This window comes from Neopelma chrysocephalum, unplaced genomic scaffold (assembly GCF_003984885.1).
Source record: "Neopelma chrysocephalum unplaced genomic scaffold, ASM398488v2 Primary Assembly neopelma1_147, whole genome shotgun sequence".
NCBI classification, from domain to species: domain Eukaryota; kingdom Metazoa; phylum Chordata; class Aves; order Passeriformes; family Pipridae; genus Neopelma; species Neopelma chrysocephalum.
In genome coordinates this window covers 1406080-1420276 of record NW_020897809.1, presented here as the reverse complement: position 1 = coordinate 1420276, position 14197 = coordinate 1406080, and the positions used below count along the sequence as shown (strand labels likewise).

General features: G+C 45.5%; 1 protein-coding gene across 2 annotated transcripts in view; it reads right to left on the bottom strand.

The window, feature by feature from the left end:
- Nucleotides 1-14197, bottom strand: part of CACNA2D2 (calcium voltage-gated channel auxiliary subunit alpha2delta 2) — a 238634-nt gene that overhangs the window by 174334 nt on the left and 50103 nt on the right. The gene's annotated exons all lie outside the window — the stretch shown is intronic.

Sequence of the window (14197 nt, the reverse complement as noted above, 5' to 3'; positions counted from 1 at the left end):
GATCTCCATGAAGAGGGCTATAATAGCACATGAAGAAGCTGAAACTAGAAATCTGTCAAAATGTACTTTTCCATGAATACTTGCAAAGCAGTGCAAAGCCCTGTGGTGCCCAAAGTTTTTCTTTCCTTTCAGTTCAGGCTAATTTCTACCTATGAAGTGCCAACTTCAAAACATGAATTACAAAACAACTCTCAGTGTGCTTATTTTTCTTTTGGCTTCCTCTTAAAAATAACCACCAATGTGCAATTTGTCCCTAGATTTTTGTGTGGAGGGTGTTACTAAGATCCATCGAATGTGAATTTGGAAATCCTCACTGTGGGAGGGAAATCCATCAATACATTGCTACATCAGGAGGATGCACAGACATCAAGGACCTACCCAGGCTCCCAGAACAGGGTAAGACAGAGACAGGACCCAAACAGAGATATCCTGACCAGCTACTTTCTACCTGAATCACAAAAGTCTTTTCTTCCTTTTGCCAGCAAACCACCTCAAGTTCATGCCCTATCTGGACTAACTGGAACTTCACAGACCTAATGATCCAGAAATTAATTCTTTATTTGTCATTAAATCCTAAACCAAATGCCACGCAAGGAAAAAAAGTCAAAAATCAAGGGGGATGTGTGATTCCTCCAGATGCAAGTGGCTTACTTGGATAACGAACAGCCCAGAAAGCTCCACGACATTCTCATGCCAGAGAAATGCTCAGATAAATGTTTCTGGATACTTCATTACAGCAATAATAGGAGAGTGACTGTGTGATTTTTCTTATCAGTCTATTACAAGGGTTAAAGCTGGCCACAAAGTTTAAACTGGGATCTTGAGGGCTGCTCAGATGTTCTTCCTTCATTTCAGACTGAGGTTTGAGCACAAGTATTATATACTGTAACAGCAATGGTTTATTATTCATTGAATTTCTTTTCTGTATAATAATTTCCCTTGAAAAACGAATTCTGCTTTCTAGTGAAATATGTAGATGTGCCCTATAACTATCACTTGCTCCCATAAAACAATAATCCAGCATGGAATACAGAATTAGTAATTTAACAGGGACCTACAAGTCTTTAAGGTTTTGGTTTGGTTTTCCTTTTTCAAACTCGTCAATGAACCACTTCTAAATAAAACAAATCCTGTTAATGAGAAACATCTATTGGAGAAAAATCTACTCCCCTGGATTTTAATATGAACAGGCTTCTCTTCAGGGCACGTCTTCCCAGTTTGCCCTTGTCCATTTTCAAAAGGATTTGTGCATGTTTGCCCTCTGGAAATGCTAAGAGCACATTTAAATGTAGGATGGGCAGCTATTATCACCACTGATATCTATAGAACCAACAGTTTTGGTGAACCAAACCCCCAGCCCCAAAGAATTGCTTTTTCTATCACACCAAGTATTTTCATTCTGCTCATCCCAGAGGTGCTGAATGACTTACCTGCTGGGCTCCCTTCCTCTGAAGCACAGTAAAATAAACCAGTGACATGAAAGACCAGCTCTACCACTTGGCTGAAGAAATCCAACAACCAGAAGCTGACACACTGGTGTTGCAAAAAACCCCAAACAAAACCAACCAACCAACCCCCAAAAAAGCAAACCAAAACACATCCACGCTTCACCTGGCGCAACCACAAGTGGATTCTGATCCGATCAACCTGTAGCTTTATTCAGACAGGTGGAGCTTGTTCAGATGAGTGCACAGACAAATACATTCAGTGTTAACTGTGAAAATGTTGGGGCAACACAAATTCAAGTATCTGACTTCCTCCACTTCCAGCACAGCACTGGCACTTGGGAGAAAGCTCACAGTCAAATAGAAATACAGTATCTGCAGTAAAATACATACAAAATTACCTTGAAAGTAATTGCTTTTGGTATAAATGGTCTTCTTCAAAGTTTTCTCTCACACACAAGTCCCTTCCAAAAGAACGAGAATAAATTTACTGCATGTGAATTTATTCAAAGCCAGTAGATTCAGTATAATGAAATCCTCCTAAGTAAATATCTGATAAAGAAGCAAATGCTTAGCACTTGACCCCAGGAACCAGGATTTCTTGACACATGGCTGTAATGCAAAGCAGCAGGAACATCAGGACTGCTGGCACAGAGGAGTCAAGCAAGGAAAATCTCAGAGGACTTGACTCCTGGGAAGCACAGCTGCAGATGGCTTGGGGCATGGAGCCACACAGAGACCTGGGCACCACACACTGGTTCCCAAACTGACTGAAGGTGCCAGTGCTACCAGAGGAAGTCATCTCTCTGGGGGACTCTGAAAGCCCCCTAACTATCCATACTGTACCCTTCCTTTGCCAAGGGCCATGAGACACCCTACAAGTATCTAAAATGATGGGTTTTGCTGAGTTTTCCCCCAGATTTCTCTGTCCTGTGGCCCTGGATGTGAGCAGCAGCACACTTCGACGCAGTCAGGTGCTCCTTGTGAGAAGAACTTTATTAGTCTGTTTAATAAGAGACAAAAAGAAGTTGCCATTCAGTTGCATCAAAATCTTCACTCCTGTGACACCTAAATGTTGTCCAGAACATTGTCTCTGTTACCAGACATCCCAACAGCTCAGGACCTGAAGGCTCTTGGTGCCCTGCAAGGCCATTCAGTGGGCTCCCTTGTCCCTAGGATGGGATTTCCTCTGCCACAGATCTTCCCACATCCCAACTTCAAGGTGTGCCATGCTCATATGACTGTTCATACAATAAAAACTCCTGTTGGTTATGGGTGACAGCTGGGATGGCAAGCCCTGCTCCTGCACAAGTAACTGAGACCAAGGGCCAAACCCATGGTGACCGCTGCCATCACACGTGTGGTGTGTCATAGAAGATAAAGTGCAAAAGCTCTCTGAATTCATGTTATCTCTGCATACAGCATGTCACTTAATTGCCCAGAAAAGCCTCTTGGAGAAGCATATGGGAAGTTTTCCCATGAAAAATGACACTGCTCAAAGTCTTTTCTGGCTAGAAACCACTCAACAGTATCTATCACTACTGACATCTGGGACATAAGCTTCAAAGCAGTTAATTTACCATTTTAGCTTGAGACAGTTTCCTGTAGACATTGATATCCAAAACAGGTAATTGTTATTCCAGAAAGCAGAATCATTAGAGGAGAAAAAAGGTAAAGAGGGAGCCTATGCAGTAATTCTCCTACAGCACCCAGGCCTGCCAAAGCTGCGTTTAGGGTCGCCGATGACCCTCTCTTTTAGACAATGCTTCTACAAGCTATTCATGAACATCCACCAGGACAAGCCCCCAGCTAGGTCCCAAGCCAGAAAAATGAAGCCTTTGTGCACATCTGTGGGTACAACTGCAGATCACCTTTAGCTCTGAGCTCAGCTCCTCCGCTGCGCTAATTAATTGCTGAAGGAGTTCTCTCGTCTCCCCGTGACGCAGAGCGAGCAGCCACTCACGCTCCTCCGCTCCCTGCCGCAGTCACATCACCTGCTCTGTCTCAAGGACCTCCTAGGGCTGGCCTCCCCATCTGTCCCTTTTACAGACTCCACACACCCCGATCCGGCTCTGCAAGTGGTAACTGAGCCAAACCACAGCAAGTCTTCAGAAGCAAATGCTTCCTCTGTCCTCACTGCTCCCCCACCGCTGTCACCCCAGAAAAGCAGTCCACCTGCAGAGTTTCTAACCACACCTTCACCCTTGGGGCAAAGCTGGTGTCCCACCTCTGTCTGGCAGTTGCAGCTATGGAGGACACACAAGGAGCTCAGGACCTTCTGCTTAACACACAGCTTCCCTCATATATTTTTGTACTGAATTCAGAGCATTCACCCCTACCATGCCCATGTAAATCTTGTGGTGACGGACAACATAAAAAGGACCTGCTAAACCCCAGAAATGTGTTGCAATAAGGCCCTGGAGGGGTTGAATAACTCCATTACATCATTTGTTTGTGAATCCTTTCCAATGGCTCCAGTACTCTTTTCAGTCCATGATAACCCTGTGATAACCCTGATCCTACAGGCTAAAACTATACTGACATCATTCCTGGAGATGGCCACAGACAGCAAAGGACCTGTAAGAAGACTCCACAGCCCCATCAAGCAAGGCACAATCCAGAAATCACATGTCACTTTAGAGGCTGGCAAGTGGACACTCCACATAAAACTAACCCCAGCCCTGTTCTGTGACTGCACCTGAGCAGTAACTCGCTTTTGTTTAAAAACCGCTCCCCTCATTCCCAGTCTTGCCTTCAGAGCTGTGTGAAGAACACTGACGGGTGTTTTTTAAAGGTGAACCAACACTAATTCAAACTTGATGGCAACTTAATGACTCCCATGAGCAGCTCTGCACAGAGCAGAGCAGTGACCTCAAGCCAGTGACCGACTGAAGGGCACAGCCAGCGCTGGGGCTGTGCACTGTAACACACCTGACACATGTACGGGGATCTTCTTCTGCCAACAAGAATGGTTGTAACTTGCACTGGATATCAGCATATGTTTTAGAAATGAATCAGACTGTAACCAATATGTTAGGAAGACAGGCCAGACTCCTGGAAGAGCAGGGCTGGGAGATGGTTTCTGCTAGCAGAGTGCTTTCAGTTTGACGTTTGCATTGAAGTTGTTATGCCTGAAGCTGTGATGAAAAACCTTTCCTTAATACTGCATTGCAATAGCAGGAGAAGCCTGATTCCTTATTGAGTTGTGTGAGCAGAGAGGTCAAGTCTAGAAGTGCTAAAAAACTGCAATTCCCTACCCTCCTTTGGGATGCCGCAGGTCAAGGTGGAAGTACAATGGCAAGTACGTTTGCCCTGATGCTGCATTTGCTCTGTGGGTAAACAGGGACCATCTAATCCCTGGGCTGTCATTCTGGCATCTTTCATGACCACTAAACTCTATACTAAAAGAAAAAGGACGTTTTATTAGAAAGTCAGTGGACGATCCAAATGTCAGAGTGAAAAATTCAGAGGAAGGTTAAGGATTTTTTTATTTTTATTTTTTTTTGATACGGCTGCACTGGAGGTGAGTGAACACCAGGGCGTTTTGATTTCCTGCCTGGTTTCAATAAATGTTGCATTCCCAGGCACCCAAGGGACTGCTGTGGTTTGTCAAAACCAATTAATTTTCTTCCAGAGAATGCTTCAGGCACCTCAAAATGTCGTTCGAGAGCTAGCACACATCTAAGGAGGAGGGAAAGCTGGCAATCAACTGCTGCTCGGGCTCTGCATCAGGAGCACAGCCCTCCAAACTCACCCCAATAGCAGAGGCACAGGGAGAATGTTGGCTTATCCCTTTGGTCATGGGAGGGAGCTGAGGGAGAGCTGAGGAGGACATGCCATGTGTTACAGACCCTATGAATATAAACAAGAAGCTGCCACTTGCGAAACTTGCCAGAAATAAGTTTCCTGAGGGAAAATTCGAAGCTGAAAGTTTCTCTCTCTTGCATTTCCTAGGATTCACTGCTCAGTGCTAATAGATGTAGTAATGAGCCAGAAGTGACAAACCGAACCGTTGTTATTAAGGAAGACATTTGGAAGATAAGCCCTGGGGTTGGGATTCACAGGTTCCCTCCCCAGCCTCCTTCAGACTCAGTGTGCAGAATAAGGACTTCCCTCACCCAAGCCTCAATTTACCTACTGTCAGAGACAATCTGTAATGTTTTCCCTCTCTCCAGTGTTGAGATGTGAGAGCAAACTTGTTTGCAAGTAATTTTAATAATCAGCCATGAAATGCACTAGAGGTAAGCATGGTATTATCATGCCAGGATTTCTTTTTCAGTGAACAGCAAGCCACTGAGAGTTTAAGAACACATTGGAGCTCTCATTTATACTCAGAATTGGACATATACAGTATGAATATTCCATGTGTATACCTCATGGCAAATTATTATCACTGGATGTTAGGTAGCCATCCTTTCCCCTCTACAAAAGGCAGGGACGGAAATGGATGTTTTTCTTGCATTCTAGCACTCTGCAAAAGGGGCAGAAGACAAAAGATAAGCTGAATTTTAAACAATTTGAGTACTGTGGAGTCACAGGCAAATCCTGCAGGAGCAGGAAACGGAACAACAGCTGATGTTCCCAGCAAGTGCTACAGTAAGGCCCAGCCTACTCACAGTGCCCAAGGGAACTGGGAACCAAGGCTCCTTTGAAGATCCCAGGTCCCTAATCTCAGTCTAGTGTCATCTTTGGTGGACCACTGACAAAAACAGAAACAAAGAACTTCCAAAATTAAAAATGACAGCATGCTGAGCAGTGAAGTGAGCTTTATAGTGTAACAAATCTTAGAAGAACGAGGAGTAAATGCACCTGGCTTTCTTTTTCTTTTCATCAACCATGGTATCTTCAATGACCTACTTGTTTTTAAAAGTAATCAAACATTTACCATTACAATCTTCTTTGCTCCTCAAGTCACATAAACCCCCTGCTGTCTCCTCCTCCTCTATTTACCTGGCCTTACAGTCACAGCAGGGAACTGAAAATCTGCTCCCTGCCTCCTGGCTACAAGCAAAGGCTTCGCTTGGGCATCCAACAGATGATAACTAATGCTACTGCTTAAACAATCCCTAGAGAGGCTCCTGACACACACAGACATCTAGATCCTGCCACCAGTCCAAGCCACATCACCCAGGCATTTAGGGGACTGCCCTGATAGGAAGAACCATGCCTCTCATTCACAGCATCTCTTCGCATCAGTAGATCTCATGTTTCATTCAGGCCGGTTTCTTCTCAGTGCTCTTACTCACTATTTAATATTTATACTATAGTCAGTGTCCAAAAAGCATGGCACTATTGGTTATGGTAGCTGCTGAACAAATACGTACTAAATCTGTCTTGGAAGCTTACAGGTGTGAAAGGTCACTTAGAAAAGGGAGAAAAGTCAATAAAATCTGAAGCCCAGTGAATAACTGAATCACAAGGACCAGGCACAAATATAAATCCAAAAAAAACAAAACAGAGAAATCCTCCAAAATATATCAAAACAAAGAGGAGATGCTCCACATATCTCAGTTGGCATTGATCAGCCCAAGAACAAGAGAAGAGAGAGGAGAATCCATAACCGCTGGCATCACCTTCCTGCTATACTGCCTCCTTAGCCTGTTCACCTTCATTTCTCCTTTCATTCCTTGCTGCTCTGGACATGACCTCTCAAATATGAGAGAGGCTGGATCATCCCTAAGACACAAAAGAATGTGGAGTTTTTCAAGCTCATATATGCAGCATTGTCAAAGTAAGATGCAAAGGATAAAGTGTTGGAAAGGTACAGATCCCCGATGGTTACCAGGATCTGGAGTCTCCCAAGAGGCAGTTCCTCCCAAGAGCAGAACCATCTCTGTCAATAAAGTAACAGCAAACTACAGCTTTAACCAGAGCACAGGTCCTCAGTCTTCAGGCAAAGTTCTCCAGTATTGAAGTCCAGTTGATCTGTTTATGAGGAAGGCGAGGCTGTTCTGATATCAGACTCCACTCTCTCTCCCTCCCTTACAATAGTATCTTAACTTTAAATAATTAAAAGGGAATAAGTACCTGTAAAACCAGCAGAATCATTGCAGGCCAACAGATCGGCATGGCTGGGTGTTTGAAATAAGGGGCCCATTCAAGTCATTCACTTCAGATGTCAAAGGTGACCTGCTGTAATGAGGAACGATAAATACGCTCACTTGACATGCAAGCTCCCCGCTGCAATTTCCCAGGCTGGAGCCACACCAGAACATAACAACCACAACTGTGCCCTTGAGAAGTCACCTCCTCCGTTGTCTTCCAACTTCCAAAGCCCTCCTGCATTTCTACATACAGAACAAAGGGCACATGACACATCTTATTGCTTCCTCTGTACGATAACCCCACGTATCTAGTGACAGTTTCCTTCCTTAAACCTTTCAGTAGAACTGCGTATTTCAATGCTTACAGTTGCAGGATCCTCACAGTCCAGTGTCTAGAAGTAATGGATCCACAAGAAAACCAGGATCCAGTAGTGTACAATACCTAGTGTTTGCCTGACAAACCTACAAGGAAGAGAAATGCAAACTCCCCAGCTTGCAGCACTTCAAGCTGAAGGGGAACTTAGAGCATATAAATAATACTTCAAATATTAGAAAGGGAAAAAGCTGAAATTATGATGGAATACAGATACACATTTTCTGTGTTTTGTATCTTGATCAGTGATAGAGTTGCATTTTTGGTTATCAGCTCTGCTCACAGGAGGCTGAATTCCAGGCTATATCAATTCCCCTGTGGATGTAAAGGAAAAGAACCATCTGGAGAGAATAATAAAACAATTAACTTTCCATTAAAGAATAATCTATGTATGTTTTTAAGAAGGCAAACTTTAATGATCTCCACCTAATTATTCATCCTGCATTCTGGCAGGGTTGGTTTGGATTTTGCCTTGCTTTGTTTTTAAATGCAGCCTGAAGGTAACGACTTAAGCTGCAAGGGATATGGGGACCACACAGGCTCCTTCAGTTGAGGGCAGGACAGCCTGGGTGAGGGAGGCTTCCAGAAGCACCAGCCAAGGTCCCATCGTTCCCATGGATTCATGAGTAATGGCAACAGCATCAATTCTAAGAGTTTCACTGAATATTCATGAGGATTTTACAAACATGGTTGTTGACTGGCTTGGTACCACGGCTACATTTTTGGATAGGAAGTGCAGAGCAGCACACTCAGGAGCTGCACACACCTGAACATCAGGCTGTTGAATGCTGGGCTCATTTAACTTGTCACTGACGGCAATATAAATCAGAAAGGACTCCATAAAACTCAACAGCAGTCCCCTCGGATTTTGAAAACTCACCAACTGGCTAAAAGTGTATTATCTTTACAAATTAATTCTGTAAAGTGAAAAGGTTCAAAGCAAGGGCTTTAAGGACTATTACTCTGCCTGTTACCCTTCTAAACACACCCCTCTAAGGACCCACTGGCTGTACCCTTGTGGTGCAGCCTGGACTGTTCTCCATCATGTTGGTTCTGCAGACCTGCTCAGCTTAACCACCTGCCTCAGTTTCCCAGTGGATAATATTAATGAGCTAGTTCAGTGGGCATGCCTGCACTTCACTCCAGTTTACACAGTGCTTTCCAGCCAAGGCTCTCAAACATTTGGAAAGGACCAAATATAGTTTAAGCTAAAATTAACTGGAACATAAATACCAGAATCCATCCACTCAGATCACTCCTTTAGAAAACTTACCTGGGACTCTGGGCTTTCCAGCGTGAGAACTCACACACTAAAGAGCTGGTAAACAGTGAGACAGTGCCCAGGCAATTCTTTGCTACTATTTATTGACCGACTGATTGAGATCAGGCTCTGTGACACAGTGCAGGCACGTTTATCCCTCTCCCCCACAAGCTGCTAAGTTTTATGATCTGAAAAAGTAATTTAAAAAAAACCCATAATCCTGGCACACAAACTAGTCACACCTGAGTCCTGCTGGAAAAATCCCTGCCTCAGCTTTCAAATGTTGCAGAACATTTTCATTCACAGCTTCTGCATAAACGGAGCGAGTTTTGAGTCTAAGAGTCTGAGGCATTTTAGCCTCTAAGACTTCTAACCTGCTCTTCCCCTAGAACTGTAAAAGCCCATCTTTCTCCACTAAATATATATATATATACACACACACAGACACACAGATATATGCACACCCTGATCTCCCAAAGCAGGGCCCCTGCATCTGCCAACAGGCTGCACACTGCATCGGCACAATGGCTCTGGTGCAGGATCTGCACCACCCACTGGAAAGGATTTAGTGAGGGGTGCTAACGTCACACACTGAGCAGCCACATACAGCTATAAATTATTCATACACATTACTCTAATTATGCAAATGTACTAAAAGCTGGAGCATATGTTTCCCTGACATCTCGCAGTACGGATGCAATATGGTTCTAGTAGAGAGGAAGAGTGAGAAGTGAGATGATGGGTGTAAGGGGGCTAATGATGGCAGGCACTGGCCCAAGCCAGGGGTGGCAGAGGATCCCTCTTTCCCAACCAAGCCGCTGCAAAGCTAAGGACATTTAAATGCTCCTCCTCGATAATACAGTGTTGGCTTTGCACTCGGTGCTGAACAGAGTGCTGAGGCTGCTGAACGGCCCAGGCAGATTAAAATAAACCCAAGCAGTTTGGAACAGGAATGTGTTTATCTGGCATCGCACACTTCCTCTTATCAAACATGAGGAGCAGGGGAGGGCACAGCGATGGTGTGCGGAAGCAGGCTGTGTGCACGCTGGTAGGAGAGGGGGAGGGAAGGGAGGAGAGCAACAGCAAGGATCAGACAGATTATGCATGAGCTTGGGAACCAAGAGCCTGGAGACAGGCATCATGTCACCAGGGTACAGAGCCCACACTCTTGGTCAGATGGGCACTAGCTGTTGGAAAACTCAGTTAGGTCCTTTCTCCCTTTCGGCATCTGAAAGAAGGCAGGCATTCAGTGCTGCTGCAGCACAAGCAGCTGGCTTTGTGTGTTGCCCAAGCTTTGGGTTCAGACTCCTTTTCTCAACTCTGTTGAGCACAGTGCAGTCACTCGGCATCACTCGTCTCCCATTCCAGAAGTTGGGGCTGACTCCTCAGAAGGAAAAGGCCAAATGCACTCTGCTGTGGTGTTTTGAAGTCCAAACTGGGGGTCATGCTACTAGATTGAATATCAGAAGATTAGCATCTTACCCCCAACTCTGCCATGTCTAAGGACCACAGGACTGCCCTTCTATAGATGCCCAGTCCATGTCGATCCCTTCAGAAACAGAGAGGCTTCTCAGACACTGTGTCCAGAGCATTGTGCAGGGGGTCTCCAATTCCCTAGCATCCTTCATTTAAAATCCCATAAACACTTTTCAAATCCTCCAACCCTACTGAATGACCAGGTGAATGTTCCTATACCCAGAGAAAAAAAAAGAGCAAATTAAACATCATGTAATACCACAACTACTTGGAAGACTTAGGCTATCTTATTATTATTCCAGTAGTTACCCAAGATCAAAAAAGTTGAACAGAAAACCTTGACAGCTCCTTTGATAAGAGCATGTCTTACCTCCTAGTGCTGGCATTAAAGAAACTCTAGATCTGTACCAGCAGTTTTGTAAGGGATGCACTCAGAGAGCCACGTGAAACACTCGGTACTGCAGAGACCCCATCACAGGAGGAGTGCTAGTGACTGCAGCAGTATACAAGGCAGACGCCACTTGAGCTCTTCAGATCCAAGGCAAAACTCTGCTAGTATATAAGTTTTTTTTAATTCAAATTCTTGCTTGCGCACAGCTCAATCACAGTTCCTCACCTGCGGCTGCCTCAACTAAAGGATGGCCATGCTTTGAATACAAGAGGTGATGTATCAGAGAAGCAGCACTGAACAGAAGGGACAGGCAGGCTGAAGCAGACAAAGCTGGGGACGCCTGCACAGATCCTGGTCACCCTGCCCCAAACCCTGGCCAGCAGGATCTGTCCTTCCCTTTTACAAAAGCCCAGATGAATGAACAGCAGCACTTCTGCCAGGCAGAGATGCCAAACTGGCAAAACAAAGCTGAGAAAACGGCACAAGATAACAAGCAAGAATAATAGACAGACATAAAAATCCACTGAAGTAAAATCAGATATTGATTACTAGGACCAAGCCAAACCATTTCTGCTGTGCCACAATCAGCAAACCCCTTGGGCAGCAGGCTGCACCCCAATGGGCACAGCATGAGTCTCCCTTTTCCCTGGGCTCATCCTCCTTTCTGTGCAGCCACACATATTGAGGACCAAGCACAGCTCAGGCAGAGGGTCACTGCCTGCCCAGCTCAGCCAGAAAACTGCTCCCTGTATCCCTCTGGGCTCACATTTGGAGCCATCTCACCCTTTACAGACCAGGTGGTTCCTCATCACCAAGGCCAGCAGGATCCATATCTTTCAGTCATACCCGGGCAAGGCAGAACCAGACACTATTTCTTGACTTCCCTTAACAGCTCAGAAGGAAGGAAGGAGGGTACAAAACCAGCTTGACAGACTGAAGGTCTGTTCATCCAAACCAGCAGGAGGATGGCAGCACAGCTCGGGTCCAGCTCTGCTGCCCACCCTGCCCCTGCTGAGGTCCGTCTGTGGAAGGGCACAAGGTCCCTGGGTGAGCACTCAGCCTTGCTGTGGGAGCAGTACTCAGGAAAAGACAAGCAGAGGGAAGAGAGATAGAAAGAGAGAGTAGAAAAGGAGCCTTTTCATTCTGAAGGCTTTGGCTTCCTCAGTAACTGTTAGCAGGGAAACAAGCCCATTACAGGCACCACGGATAACAGGTACTAGAGGGGGAGGATGGGATGTTCTGACCAGCTCACTGCTCATCTCAGGAGACACAGGATCAAACACAATTTAGGTAACAAGCCAGGGCAGACTTGGAGCCTCAGCCCAGCTATCCAGAAAAAGAGTTTTAACACAACATCCAGGGGAGCTGCTCAGTGAGGCACAAAAACCCAGCGGCACAGACAGCTCTGCTGTCATCGGTCTGTCCCGAGTGCCAGCACAGCAGGACATGGGTAGGCTGGGACAGGGCTGCACCAGCATAGGAAATCTCTTGAGCCAGAGTCTACCCTGGAACAGGTTTTGCAGCATCTAGGCTGGAAACACAATAAATTCATTCATTTTCTACTAAAGTCAACAAGTTCTACTTGTGCCAAAACGCTGGAGGAAGGAAAAATTTAGTGCAGTGTAGCAAGAAATGTCAAAGCAAAACATTTTTTTTGTCCTGCAAAGCGATGGAAGAGTCCACTGTAGCCACAAAAAAAGTCACTAACAGAAAAAAACAGAAGTCAGGAAGCTGGATTTTTGTGCAATATTCCTTATTCTAGAAATAACTATTTTAAGAACACTCCTTTGCATCCCAGAGCTTCTCACCCTCCTCTGTAATTGCTCCAGAAAAATGGTCCCCTTGTGCAAAGAAGCACTGAGTGCTGCAAGCTTGGATAATCTTGGAAGCACACAAGGTGCCTGTCCACCCTGCAGGAGAGGAGGGAAGCAGGGGCATTGGACATTTAGTATGCCAATTCTAGGAGATAACTGAAGAGTTAAAACAAAGATAATTTCTGGATGGGCAGCACTCCGGGAAGATAAAATACTCAGCACCGTTGTGTTCCCGGACACCATATTTCGGACAATAAATTTCATGCCTCATATGCCACAAGTTATGATTTCAGGCAATAACCAAAGAACAGGTCCACATCCTTTCACAGCAACCCCCCCCCCCCCCAAAATATCCATAAGTAAGCCTGACAAACCTCAGAGGAGGGTATTTTTCATTACTATTTGGTCTGTCACTTTGGTAGTCAGGCCTGAACTGGAAAGGGAAGATCCATTTCTGGCACGGCACCACCTCCAGTGCTTACAGGCTTCACAGACCAGTGGGAGTTGGCAGTGGAACCCCCCACCTGCATGACAGACCCCACTGAGTTCACAGGGACCAGTTCTGTCTTTGGTGACACTGGAGCACTTTCCCTTACTTCCAATATTATTCCTTATGCACTGTGAGCCAGAAGTCCCCCCATGCAGACATGTCCCAGGCCAACACAGCAATCCCAAAGAACATCAGCAACTTCTACTTGCCTCATTTTTCTTTATCCTTCCCACCCCTCATGGGTCTAATCTTGCTTAATAATAATCCTTCCTGCAAAATCCCAGTGGGTGGGATGAGCTCCCAGCCATACAGTGTTCCAGCTCCCATAGCTCCTGGGGCAGGGGCTTTCCCTGTCCCCTGAGCCCGCTCACTCTGTGTCAGGGCACACCACAGCTGTGTGGGTGGTACTGGATTCCAGCCCCTCCATCCTGGAGCACGATGATGGAGCAAGGAGAGCTGTGGCATCCAAGTCATGCCCAGGGAGTGCCCTTTACAAGAAGGGAAGCACAGACCAAGACTGAACCTTGTGAATTAGTTGCCACCTTCTATATTTTGAGTGTGATTGCAGCAGAATATGGACCTCTTCTAATTTCCCTTTTTTTAATCCATGTCTCCAAGTAGTTTACAGTACTGCTTTATGACATTAAACAGCTCCCATACCATAACCCAGAAGAACCTGTGTGCAACTGGTGGGTAAGGACTCCCTGCAAGAACAGCTCTGAGTTCTTCAGGAGGAAGCACTTCAGGCTATTTGCCATCAGTGAAGCTGTGCCAGTGTGCATTAGCAAGTGATGTGGTCCTTAAGTGTCATTATGTATCAAACCTGAACTCCACATCCCAAGTTCCGCCCTAGAGATCCACAGACAGCCTCTATCAGTCCTTTCTCGTGTTTTAACAGCTGCA